Genomic DNA, 15144 nt, shown 5'->3' with positions numbered 1-15144 from the left:
CAAGGGGGAACTAGCATTTGTCACACAATGTCAGGAATTGGAGTTATTATAGACAGAAGGGACTCATCAACCATAAAAAAATTAATCCTTTATTCAGAAATACAAGAAGGTTATTCAAGATCTACCAATGAAGTTACCCCCTGAGAGAAAAATTGAACACCTTATCAAAATCAAACCAAACTCAACACCAATAAATTTTAAGCCATAGCGTTATCCCAATCACCACAAGATAGAAATAGAATGCTTAATACAACACCTTCTGAAGCATGGAATCATTACGAAAAATATAAGTCCATATGTTTCACACATACTATTGGTCAGGAAGAAGTATGGATCCTTCTAATTATGTCAAAATTAAAAAGGTTTAAACAAAATCACTATTAAACATAACTTTTTGATTCCATTCATTGATGAAATGCTAAATGAACTACTCAAAGAAAAATACTTTTCCAAATTAGATCTAAGATCAGGCTACTACCAAATATGAGTAAGGCTAGAAGACATCAAAAAGAGAACATTCAGGACTCATGAAGGGCATTATGAGTTCAAGGTCATGCCATTTGGATTAACAAATGTGCCATCCACCTTCAAGGCAACCATGAATGAACTCTTTCAACCTTATCTATAGAAGTTTGTATTAGTTTTCTTTGATGACATTCTGGTCTACAGTAAGATGTGGAAAGAGCCTCTCAAGCATCTAGAAGAAGTATTGTCTGTATTGGATAAGGACCAGTTTTACGCCAGGCTATCAAAGTGTACATTTGGGAAAAATGAATTTGAATACCTAGGACATGTGATATCTAGGTAAGGAGTCCAAGTGGATCCCAACAAAATCAAGGAAAACAAAGAATGGCCCAAACCCAATAATGTATCCAAGCTAAGAGGATTTTTATGTTTAACCAAGTATTATTGAATATTTATAAAAAACTATGCACATCTGAGAGCACCCATAACCAATTTGTTGAAGAAGAATGATTTTCAATGGAATGACCAAGCGAACATGTGTTTGAGAATTTAAAGGAAGTAATGTCAACCACACTAGTGCTAGCGATGCCTGACTTCTCCAAACCATTTGTTGTCGAACATGATGCTTTTGGATTCAAAATTAGAGCCGTATTAATGCAGGACAAGCACCCTATAGCATTGGAGATAAGTAATCTTAATAAATGAGAAAGCTAAAATCAACATACCAAAAGGAGATGCTCACCATCATAAAAGCTTTAATGAAGTGGTGCCAATATTTTCTTGGGAGTATATTTTCAATCCGAGCCGACCACAATAGTCTTCAGTTCTAAACTTCAACAAAGGAAATTATCAATAGAACAAAAAAAGTGGATGGATTTGTTTCCAGCTTTAGAATTAGAAATATTTCACAAGAAAGGAAAGGAGAACATCGTAGCTAATGCACTCTCATGTAAGGATGATGACCACACAACATGTGCCACCATGATAGTTGTTCCAGAATGGTTGGACGAAATATGAACCAAATATGCCAAAGATGATGATTGTGACTCCATGATTGAGAATATCAGTCAGTATACCAACTTCAAGTGGAGAATGACATCTTATGGTACAAGGGTAGAATTTACCTAACACTCGCATCCAAATTTAAGATGAAAATACTAAAAGAGTCGCACAATTCGCCTACAGCCGGACATATCGGATTATACAAGAATTAATACAACATATGATACTCATTCTATTGGAAGGGCATGAGCAAGAATATTCATAAATATATTGAAGAATGTGATATTTTTCAAAGGAGCAAGAGTGAAGATGTTCCAACTCTAGGATTGCTACATCCACTACACATTCCTGATCAGAAGTGGGAGGAGATATAGATGGACTTTATTGGAGGACTACCTACATCTGACAAAAAGGATAAAATATTTGTAGTAGTCAATAGGCTCACTAAATATTCCCACTTTATGGCTATTAAAAAGATAAACACAACTAAATAAACCATTGATGTCTTTTGTAAAAATATTTACAAGTTACACGAGTTTCCTAAGGTCATCATTAGCGATAGAGATGTAAGGTTTAAGGGAAAATTTTGGAAGGAATTATTCCACCAAGTAGGAATATCCCTCAAGATGAGCTTGTCCTATCACCCCCAAACAAATGGGCAAACCGAAATCATTAAAAAATTCTTGGAAGTATGCCTTCGTTGTTTCGTTATAGATAAACAAAAAAGATGGACCCAATGGCTACACCTAGTAGAATGGTGGTATAATACCACATACCACACATTAGCTAAGATGACACATTTCCAAGCCCTATATGGTTACAAGCCACTCGGATGAAAATACTTTGCAATTATTGATTATAGGGTACCAGTAGTTAAAGACCACCTAGGAGAAAGTTGAATGATCGTGAACTTACTAAAAGAAAATCTAACCATGGCTTGTAATAGAATGAAACAATATCCTAACCAACACCACTCTAAAAGAGAGTTCAAGGAAGGAGATAGGGTATTTGTTAGACTCCAGAATTATAAGAAAATATCACTAAAACAACAAGGGAAGAATAAATTATCACCTAAATATTATGGGTCGTATCAGATAATCAAGAAAATACATAGTGTAGATTATGGATTAAAGTTACCGGACTACTATCGAATCCATAATATATTTCACATATCAAGTCTCAAAAGAGTGTTAGGGAGAAACCACATAGCACAAAAAGGAATACCAGAGATTGTTGAAGAAGGAAGAATATTCCTCAAACCTGAAGGTATACTCACTACCCAAGAAAAGGTTGTACGGTCCAAGACAATAAAGGAATACCTCATCAAATGGGAGAGGTTACCAGAGGAAGATTTGTCTTGCAAACTAGAATGCTTCTTACATCAACACCCAGACCTACCTATGCTTTGAGGACAAAGCATCTTAAGGGGAAGGCAATGTTATGAACTTAAATTGATAAATGTTAATTAAAATATTAGAATATTATTTAAATAAGTAAATGATTATAATCAATTAATTAGTAATTAATTAGTTAAATGAAGAGACATTAGTCCCAAGGGACATGTCTCTCTAATTAGTCATGTCCAGTCAACTCCTATTAAAGGAGCACTGCCTCAGCCTTGTAATCATCATTCAAAATTTATCAATTGATATTATATATTACATTTAGAGCTCATCTGGTGTATTTTACAGTTAAATTGAAAAATAGAAATATTTATTTCTAATAGTGTCCAAGGCCTAAAAGATGTTATAGAAAGAGGAGAAAGGCATGGAAGTCAAGTGGAGGGCCTACCCTAGGCTCAGAATAGCATTTCTGCTCAAAACATGTTTAAAGAGGCTTCTATAGGGTTTCCTATAGTTACTATAGGCTTCTACAGGGTTTCTTGTAGTTACTATACGAATTACTATGGGATGTCCTAGTTCTCATATAAAGTTGGTTTGAAGGTTTCATAGGTGTCAAAATGGTGGGAAAAGATAGTAGGAGGTTGGAAAAGGATGTCTAAGACCTTTTCAAACTAAAAAATATTCAAGAACCCATCTTGAATAAGGGGAAGAAGGTAGGGTAATGGTCTCAAGAAGCATTGTGATTTTTTATATGCACAAACAATTTTGGAAAAATGACTAAAAATTAAATGAAGGTTGCAAGGGAGAGGATATTAATGAAATGGATCTACAAGTCAACATAGTTCACTTTCAAAGAGGAAAGTTATGGTTTTTTTTCTTGAAAGACTATTAAACAATCATGAAAAGAAAAATTACATTTTTGTGCTTGTCCTTGCAAAACTTACAACCAAGATTCTTAAGAGAAAGGACCAAGGAATGCATAAGAGAGAGGCCACTAGGGCCATTAATGAGGCACAATGAGGTCACTAATTTTATCAAAAGATGAGCATCACTTTTAGTAGAGAGGTATGACGGGCATCTAAATTAGACATAAATTGAGGTCTATGCCTCTAAATTAGACATAAATTAAGGCCCATATGACCATCCTTCAGCACATTAAACCTCTCTTTTTGCTTTAGATAATGTATTTTTATGGATAATTGCATATTTGTGCCTAATATTATTTATTTTTGTGGCAGATTATGAAGATTTGGAGGAGGAGATAATTTAGGAGTTACTCCCTAATATAGGAGGATCAATATTAAATAATAAATCAAAAATATTATGGAATTATGCCAAAGATTCTAGAGCTCCAGTGATTGAGAAAATCTGGGAATGTGTTCCCTCCCATTTAATGCAGATTCCAAGTATTGGGAACTAGATCCACTAATCAAGGGATTTTATGGGGAAAGCTTCTACATTTCATGGGGGATGATTCCTAATAATTTTTTATAAGTACCGTGTCATGTTTTCCTCAAAGGGTTTATTTTTCTTAGTCTTCTTGGGGAGAGAACTCATATTATTGCAGCTCCACTATAATTTATTGCAGGGATGTAATTGTATTGATGGAAATAAAGAAGTTTGGTGTCATATTCAACTTGTAAATCTTGGTCTCCTCCATATCACTTTGAGTTCCCTTGGGCTTGGCCATCCTTGTAGCCTCAGAGCCCTTTTGTATCATTTACTTTTCTTCCTTTAACTTCTTATTCACATGCGTTTATTTTGTCTTTTTTCTATTTCTACATTTAGTGTTAATGATTTATTGTTATAGGATTGGGTTGACTGGTTGAAATAAGTTCCTTTTCAGGATCACAAACATAATTACATCCTTGGAACAACTTTGGAATATCATAGTAATCATTGAGCTACTTGGTTTAGTTTGATTATTCCCAAATATAGATTTATGGAAGTCCCTTCTGACAAATAACAACAAAGTTCTCCTATTTTTTAGATAATTCTAAGAGCTTCAATCGAGTTGATTCCACTTGATTTAGATAAAAAAAAATATTATATTTAATAACAAAAATTACCCCATTTAATTTCCACTTGATTAGGTTAGGCATTTGATACATTTATTAGCTCACTAATTCTCGAATTTCTAGATTTTAGACTAGAAATTCTCAACTATTTTTTATCATGGGTTAACAGAGGTCTTTTTGAGTGATTCCACTTATAATGGAGACTAAGACATCCTAGTAAGTAAAAAAATTTGTCCCATCAGATTTGGAATTGATTTTCTTGGTCATTTGGTGAATTATTGTTTCCTGTAGTAAATTTGTTTGTTCCTGTAGTACTCTTCCAACGTGTATATACTTACCCAAATTTGCTCAAGAAGCTTGGTTATTGTCCCCTAGGTTTGAATCAATATCCATAGGCTCTAAATAAATTATTAGGGAATACTAAATACCACTTAGGACTTTCCTCTTTACCAATGCAAATCATTTCAATGATTTGGGTTAATGGACAAATTTATGAATTGGATAATACAATGATGATTTTCTTGATTGCCACATCCAATGAACTCTGTTAATGGATATAAACTCTTTGAAATTTAATGGTTGAAATTTAATTCATGATATTTACTTTATGAAATTATAATAGGTTTCTTTCCTTGTACTTTATTTCTTGCAATAGGTTAAGCTTTCCATTTCGAGCATTTCATTTTCCACAATTAGTTTCAGATTTGATTTTAGTACATGCACTCCATTACATCATGACAGGAAAGGAAGGACACATTGTATGTTGCACATATAGTGTTGATACCTCTTAATTTTTTACAAACCCCAGGTTGTTAATTAAATTTGGTAGCCTCGAGAGTTACAACATTCTTGTTGCAATACCAAGGCTCATAAGAAGTGTCAGAGTTGAACATGGTAGAAAACCACCTGATTACTGGTTATTGATATAAACTATTAACAAGTATGAGAGAAACCAACAATAATGAAAATGGCTCTGAAGGAACAAGAACAAAATCCATGAGTGTGAACAAGGAAGATGAATTTGAACACACATAGAATCATTCAATCGAAGGCCAATGGTGTCAACCTTTGGTCGAATACAAAGAACCTACCATTGAGACATGCAAGCTCCAAGGTATTGAAATAGGGTTTCTAGATCATATTCCTAGATAATGAGCTAGAGTCGAAAAGAAGTGATTCGTCAAAGGAGGGCTATAACATTTCCAACATCAGCAACACGAAACATAGAATTTAGCAGAGTTGGTACTAGTGATTCAAAATTGTTGCAAAAAATTCAAATAGGATATAAGTGGTTCGAACTGTAGATGGGACTTCTCTTGAACATATTGGTGACACGACTCTAGATTTTGGCAAGATTTGACTCAACATAATATTAGAGGTCATAAGGACAAATGGATATAATTAGATGAGAGTAAATGGATTCCCAAAACCTAGGAAGGAAAGTGAGTAAATGAGGATAACCCAAACTTGACATGACAACAAATAAGTGTCATGTTCAAGAGCGACATGCTACCTTTATATAAAATATAGCACAATTTTACTTCCATTTTTCCCCACTATTTCTAGCGAGCACCTCATTATTTTTTATCTCAAGCTTGATGAGGATAACATATTCTTGTCATAAAAGGTTCATCCTTCGGATGAAGCCACTCTAGTATTTTTAATGGTCCCTAGGAAGGAGTAGCTTGATCTCTTCATGGTGATAAGTCCTTCGTCATTTTAGTTTTACGAGTCTGATGGAGGGATAACTCGACATCTTTTTCATGTTTAGAGAGTTTGAAAAGGAGGAAAAAAGGAAACTCTAGAGGTCCCTTTTCATAATAGTCTCTCGGATGCAAAAAGGTAGGAAAAAAATTCAACAAAACCTCTTAGCCATGTGTGGCTCAGGTATTCCTTTTCCATGCATTATTCTATCTTAGTTGGGAAAAGGGTTAAACTTATACCGAGTATAAGTCATTTCATTTACTTTAATAAGTTTGAAACAACAAGTACTTCACAATCTTTTCATATTTTGAGAGTCATAAAAGAGTTGAAAGATGACTCTAGGGTGGTTCCTTTTTCATTTGTTTTTTACGAGTCCGAAAAGGAGATAAAATAAAACTTGATATTTCAGTCAAAAATAATTACCATAGAAAATAAGCGATAACCTCCCACTGCACATGTGAAAAAATGTTACCTAGTTCAATAATAATATTAAAATATAGGTAGATTATGCCCTAAATGGTAAAAAAGACTTTTAAATCTTATATAAACTCAAAAAGTAAAAAAACAATTACCAATTACCATTTTGTAATTTGGAGAGCACAATTTACCCTATTTTCCCCTAATCTTCAGATGAGGAGTGCGACTAATCTAGAGCACCGTTCGATGAACCATTTGTCATAGGTAAGAGATATGTCCTTCCTCTGCATTTTAACAATATGTTTTAAGTGATCTCATCCATAGGACAGGTAGTGAGGGAGTATTCAAAAATGTTGATGTCAAGGGTGATCAGTGCAGGTTTTACCCATCATACCCACATTGCTCTCCCTGAGCTCAATGATGTCATCGCACTGGAAGCATGGAAAAAATTACAGATGGACGTGCTGGCACTGTGAGACAAAAAATTTCAACATATATTCAAAATTACTGACACTTTTGAAAATTTTCCTCCATAGCAGTTAATAAAAAATTGTTTATTGATGTTTCATAGGTCATTTGTTGGAGAAAATGGCTATTGAGTGGAAGGAAAGAGATCATGAAGCAAAATAGAAGAAACAAAAGATCTAAATTGCATAAGTTCTCTTTAGGCATGTGTGTTACTCAAATTCTTCCATATCCCTGGGATCAAAACCTATATGGAATTACCAAAACACTTGGTAGGATGGTGGAATGTATATCACGAGATGTTCATCATAGGATACCAAGAGATCGAAATATAAATTGTAGACATGTATTTCATCATAGGTTTTGCAAGAGGGGACAATCAGTTCAGTTGTCTGGTTCTCGTACTGGAGGAGAGAGTATAGACATTATGATAGCTCTACATTTCCCAAGTTCCTGCAAGACAAAGAGTGGGAATATTGATATAAAAACCATCACAAACCTCCCATTAAGAATAATTTTACTTACTAAAATCTGAGTAGCTAGGGCATGGGCTCTACACAAAGCAAGAAAGTCTCACTTCCAGTATGTAGTAGATTTTCTTAGTCCTACAATGTTTAACTGGTGCGAAGGATTATTGGCCAACATGAAGGACCAACTCACCAAATGTAGGACAGGGAGACTTAACTAATTTGGCTATAGATCAATCTTTGTGATATTATTCTTAGAGCGTGTCTCATTATTTAGGTATCAGTGGATAGAGGTGGAACCTCTTTGACCCAGGGATCCATGACTACTGAGGTGGTGTGAGTTGATGACTCACCATGGAGGTGGTCAACAGGATGGTTGGGACAACAAATCATCATCGGAGATGATTGGGCCTATGTCGGTACAAATTTTTGGGGATATCCCAATATGCCACTTCCACCTGGAGCATAGTGGATTGACTCGGGTAAATAAATATTTTTGAAGTTTTTCAAATCTTTATTTTATTTTTATTATGTGAACTGAGATTGAAACTTATGATACTTTGCATATGTTGGACAAGAGAGACCTCCAAGGGTTTCTCCAACAGATAGGAGGGTGGCACGACATATTGATTATGCACCCTATAAGGAGGGAGTCAATCCTATAGTAGAGGTGGAATGCAACCTGGAGGACTTGCTGAGAGGCATTATAGAGTATGCGACTATTGTTGAGGTGCCACTCTAGTATCATAGGCATACTGTAGGAGTGTTAGCCAGATTGCGTCGGCTATTAGGTCGAATTATTCGGGTTGTTTTGTGCTATGATGAGCACCATGTTAGTGGATAACCATGTCTCCAGTTTTATTTTATCCACTTATGTAGGCTCGAGAAGCCATGTGTCTTAGAAAACAAATTTAGTTTTTGATGTATACACACACACATGTTTTACCCCATGTACTTGATGTTCCTATTAATACCATGGTGTTCATGTTTTACATATGTTGCAAATGTCGATCTAAAACATAGTTAGATAATGCATTTGTTAACGTATTTAGATGTCTTGGAATATGTTGATATGTGATGTAATCAAAATTTATTTCCAAGATACAAACACACAAATACATCCTTAAAATGTTAGGGTTTGCCACGGAATAGTGTATGTTTAATTGTAGAACAATGAGCTGTGAATCAAGATTAACAACTAATGCCCTAATACCAAGAGAAATAGGTTCTGACAACAGTTTGATAATCGCACTATATTCAACTATGTTATTAGTTGTATGACCTAAAAAGATACCCTGTAAACTCACTTACTCCTCATTGGGAGGAAAGAGTGCCCACACAGCAGAAGACATATTCCATGTACTACGGGAAGCACCATTAGCGAAACCAATATAAGGAAGAGTGTTCATCGACATTTGCAAACCACGTGGAACACATGGTAAGCAGGGGAAAACATGTTGGCAAAAACCCAAACCACAACAAAATATTACACCAATGAAACACACACTAACATACAAAGTACAAAATATAAATCAACCATAATACTTTTTAAGGTAGAGTCCATTGTGGGGCTCAAAAAACTTATTCCCATCATAGTCAACTAAATTATATGCACCCTTGTGTAATAGGTGTTTAACGATATAGGTTCCATGCCACATGGGCTTAAACTTTCCAGCAAATAATTTGTCGTTATATTGATCATACAGTAAGACCAAGTCACCTTCTGCATATGTATGAGGGGTCACGATTTTATCATAATGAGATTTGACTCGTCTCTTTTGATCCTCGGTTATCAATGCGGAAATTCAGTGAGTCTCGTTAAGACGTTATAGGTAAAGCAATCGTTCTTCCTTAGGTGTGTTACAGAGTATTTTGCCATGCCTCCTGAACTTCCCTGTATCATACCCTGAAGTTCCCGAAACTCAGAAATCATGCAGTGTACCCATACTAATATGTAGTTTAGATCCTCCCTGAAACATTGATGGAAACATGCCTTGAGCCTTCCCTCAAGCAGTAAGCTCTAAAACCTTAATTTATGGACCAGCGCGACTATGAGACTAGCAACGAGTGTTGATGATGAGTTTCACTATACTGGCCTTGCACTGCCAATACAATTTTTACTTAGGTACTCATGTTGATCCCTAAAAAGAACGTTTTCCAAAAGAGGACAAAAAGATTCGTGATCTAGAGGCTTCTAGAACGACCAGATGGAGGTTGTTCAGTGTGGATGTGGTCAAATTCTCCCAATATTTCCCTTTAATATTATCCCTATGAGATACGTCCTTCAGATGAGGGCCTTCCCCTATTTTTGTTGAGATCATAACTCCCTCTCCTTGCCTATATATTCATCCTCTGCAATTCCTAAATGGTTGGTCTCTGATTATTTTCACCCTTATGATTAGATAGTGCCTACATGCTACTCATTTGACTTGGAGAAGGACTACTTGGAGAGATTGAACTTGGACTTGAACATTCACTCAAGGAGAGCTTATTGACATCAAGGCTTGGTTGTATGCTTCCACCTTTATTTCATTAATATACACAAATTTTTGTTCACTTTCCATAAATGTTTGTGTTAATGCACCATTTATCTTAATGCTCCTTGATCTGTTAAGTGTATTACTTTCGATTATGCTTTTTGTACTTATATTATTTGTTGTGTCTTTTATCGCTTGTGTAGGAATTCAAAGATTGTGAATAGTAGAGTTGAGCCTGAGGAGCGAGAAATTTGAGATATTCAACAAAGGAATGTGTTATAGCATCAAAACGAGGTAGGCCATCTTCCTCTTCTCTCATTTCAATTGTAATTTATGAAAGTGTCTTGTAGATTGTCACGTAGGTTTCTAGCCCACTCATTGGGCTAGAGGGATCATCTTTGTCTGCAGAGAGGATTTACTTAGTCAACAAAATGGTGACTTCTTTAGGGAATCTATAACCTTTCCATCCATTTATTCAATTTGACCCTTTTATTAGTTTGAAAAACCATCTAGTTCTCTGTTATATTGAGTCAGTATAGGTCTGCACAATCACTGATTACTCCCTTAGAGTGCTAACTCTAGATTGTTTCTTGGAAAAAAATCCATATTCCTCGCTTATCGCAAGTTTTAACAGTGACAGTCGTAATGGAAACACCTATTTTTACTTGTACATTTACGCTGAAAACCCCGTTTTCCAATATTTGCTCGCACTGAAAAATCAACACTATTTTTATTGTATAAAGTAGTGTTGATGACCACAACCAACGTGGGTTTGGCTATGAAAAGTAGCATTCACAACCCAATCAACATGGGTTTTGCTATCTAAAGTAGTTTTGATCCTTGAATGTGAGAATTTTTAATGTTTCTTCCTTAGAATCTAGTGTGTCTTGGCCTCTAAGGTCTTTTCCCATCCTGTATGCTTGGATTTGTTAGCGTTTTGATTGATTTTCTTGATTAATTTACATATTTTGTCTTATTGGCTTTGAAGTGAAATCTGATTGAGTTCTAGGGTTTCTAGTCAATTATTCATCGCTGATTTATTGTTGGTGTCATTGAGATGTTGGTTTCGCTGATTGATTAAGTGTTGTTTCTATGTGGAAATTATTGAAAACATTGTTTTGCATTTTTTTTATCTTGTATTTCAAAATTTACCTTTCGTAAAAATGCATTATATTAGTTGCATTGAAAAGTTATTTTTTGAGATTCATCATTGAAAATAGATGACATTTTTCAGTGTTTGAAGGCTAAAAACTGTATTAGGTGCATAAAATAATTCACAATGAAAAAAAAGCATAATTGATATAAGTGCATCTTAGTAAATTCAAAATAATTTTGTTTTCAAAAAGTTGCATTTAGGATATTGAAAGTGAAAATATTTTTTACTTTTGGCATTGCATTTGGAAGAAAAAAGTGAAAGTTAGTAGAAGGCATTTTGCATGATGCATTTTGTTTGATGCATTATTGATTGAAATTTCTTCCCTTGATTAGTCTAGCTTTCATTGAAATGGAAAGTTTTCCTTTTCTCATATAGTTGCCTCATAGGTGTTTAGGTGACTTAGTTTTGAGCCTTAAAACCGAAACTTAATTGAATATAAACTTAAAATTTACCTCGATTGACCTAAGGAGAATTTGGAACTTAGCGCAAATATCCAGAAGTCTAGGCGAGAGACATGTTTCGGTGTCTTTAAACATAGTAGTTGTCATTAACTTCCTACATTTTATCTCAGGGGTGAAATATCGTTCCAGTATGGAAGTATATTGAAGGTTCTCCAGTACTTTCAAGTATATCAAAGGCACTTCAGTATGGAAAGTATATCAGAATGCTCTCACCAAATGGTTATGCATTAGACAATGCTAACACAACCTAGTGCTCCCGATATCGTTGAGTATATATTGTGAGACCCCAATAGCTTGCTATCCTTTAGCCACAAGTAACTGAGTCTGCAACCTTGTAAACAAGATACACTAAACACAACATTCGGGGAGATTGGCTAACATACATTAAGTCCTTAGTTTCGACTAAGGTGTATATAGCGCTTCATGGACACTTGGTAAACCCTTTTACCTAGCTTACTCCTCTTTGATTTTGTTTTGTTAATTTCTAAAATCAATTAATTGACCATGGAAAAGCATCCTTCCTATGGAAATAACCCTCAGTAGATCTTAGGTTGATACCAATAGCAACATTTCCTAGGTCTACCAACCAAGGAAACCCCTCTAACAGGAATCCTAGTCCTTCTCCTTATTTTGGAAATGTTGGTGCTCCCTATATGGCAATATTTTCCCTTCCTAGATTGACCATTGGTCTGCCAGTTTGGTTATTTTTGTCCTCAGTGATTCCAATTTTCCAAACTTCTTTTCAACCAAGTTCTCCTCCTCCTAAACAACATCAACCTCATGTTGATCCTAAAGATGACCCCTCACCTACTTCACCTATTTCTTCACCCCGTTATTCCTCTTCGCCTTATGAATGTTTGGATTCTACTAATCAGGAATCTACGAAGAAGAAGAAGAGGTTGAAGAAGAAGAAGAAAAATAATGAAGGGGGAAACCAAGCAACCATTGCTATGAATAAAATTGATGTAAAAAATTCTTCCAACCAGCCCCATAAAGTAAAATTCCCTTGCATGTTATGTAAGGGTGACCACCTTCTTTATAATTATCATGATATTCCCAAGGTATTAGAAGTGTGGTCCATATGTCCACATTGACCTTTGTCATCAGCCTTTGGAGTTCATGCTGGTGACAAGCCCTCAACTAATAATAGTAAATCTCGTGGGAAAAAGGGAAAAGTAAAATTTCAATGTAAGTTGTGTGAAAATAATAATCCCATTCACCTTTGTCCTCTTCTAGATGAGGCTTCCAAAGAGTTCGAAAAACTTATAGCTTCCCAACCTTGTCTTCTAGTTTGTTATCAAAATATTTCCCCTGATCCTTTGCTAGTAGATCCAGTGATTGATCAGAATTCATCCTTGGTCAACCTCTCTCTCTATGAAAGTGAGTCTCGTGAGTTTGTTCTCGACCAACCATTGGTTGAGAAGTCGGTAAACTTGAATCCACCTTCAGTTAACCATACCTTTCAGGTAGAGAGTGAACCCCATACCGCTCAGGTTCTTCTGGTTTCTTCAGTTTTGAAACAACTAGAGGGAAATCCTCCCATTCCCGAGGTGCATCAGAGTAGTTCTCCTATTCCCATAGAGAAAGATGGTAGATCTCCCGTTCTTACAACACCCGCTCCAAGTAGTTTGGTCACTTATTTGGATTGGAGTCAACTGACAGGATATCACCTTCTATCTTATGTGCCTTTCCAGATTACAGTGCATGCTTACCATATGGCCATACCTAGCACAATCATAGATGATGGTGTTGGGTGTGGAGCATGATTATTTAGAGGTCTTTGTTTCAGCTGGATGTATGCCCCAGGAAGTTTGTACACCCCTCCACGCGGTGGGGTGCAGGGGGGACGTGTTCCCCCCGCGGGGGTTTGGGGGGGGCCAATCCACCACGGCTAGGGAGTCCGTGGGCTAGCGGTCCCCCAGTGGGGGTTTCAAGGGCAGCACCCCTGAAGCTAAAAAAAAATGTAAAATTGCCTTGTAAAATTATAGTAATTTCTAGTCAATCTGGGCCATTCATTAGGTGAATGATCTGATGGTAGAACTGGTTTCTTTCCCTAGAAGAAAACCCCCTCTCTTTGTATGAGGGTATTGTATTGAGGTTGTGTAATAGATGTGTATTCTCCAAGTGAGAAATATAGAGGTGAGACTGTGACAAAAAACAGAGGATATTACAGTGAATCTATTGTAGGTTGTGTCTCTTCATTTTGCTAGATAATAGAAAGGAAGGATTGGCTGTTTGGGGTGGACATAGCCGAAAATGGGTGAACCACATATATCTGTGTCTCTCTGGTTTTATGTGTTTTCTCTGTGTTTATATTTATGCAATACTCTATGTGTTCCATTGCTCTATAATATATCATTTTTCTAACAACCGGTATCAGAGCCGAAGGTCTATTTGGCTGAAAAACTCGCAGGAGAGAAGGGCTCCTGGTTCGAGCGGGAGAAATGACAGAAGATGGTAAGTTTAGGGTCAAGAGATTTAATGGCCAAAACTTCACGCTGTGGAAGATGCAGATGGAAGATTATCTGTATCAGAAAGATCTGTACCTACTATTGGGCGGAAAAACAAAGATGCCAACAAGTATGACATATGAAGAATGGAACCTTCTCGATAGAAAGGCACTCGGAATAGTACATTTATACCTCGTAGCATCGGTCACCTTCAACATTTCGAAGGAAACAACGATAGAGGGTTTGATTAAGGCATTGGAAAAACTATATGAAAAATCCTCGGCCTCAAATAAGGTATTTCTTATGAAACTATTATTTAATATGAAAATGTCGGAATGTGGATTTGTTGCAGACCATTTAAATGATTTTAATACTGTTACAAGTCAGTTAAATTTTGTAGGGGTAAAATTTGATGAAGAAGTTAGAGCTCTATTATTCTTGTGCTCATTTCCAGAAAGTTGGAATGGTTTAGTAATGGCCATTAGTAACTTTGTTTCTGGATCTAGTACTTTAAAGTTTGATGATGTTTTTGATGCTATCCTTAATGAGGGAATGCGACGGAAAAGCTCCGGTGAGACATTAGGTAATGCTTTGAGTGTAGAGTCTAGGGGAAGAAAAATGGAAAGAGGAAAGAGCTTGGGATATTGCAATAAATCAAGGAAAGGTAGATCCAAGTCCAGATCGGGGATAGTGTGCTGAAAATGCAGAAAGAAAGGACA

The sequence above is a fragment of the Pinus tabuliformis genome, chromosome 2_2, assembly GCF_031772625.1.
Source record: "Pinus tabuliformis cultivar Carrire ecotype Pingquan chromosome 2_2, CPIR1, whole genome shotgun sequence".
Classification (NCBI taxonomy): domain Eukaryota; kingdom Viridiplantae; phylum Streptophyta; class Pinopsida; order Pinales; family Pinaceae; genus Pinus; species Pinus tabuliformis.
The sequence above is the reverse complement of the archived record's forward strand: the minus strand, read 5'-3'. Positions refer to the sequence as shown.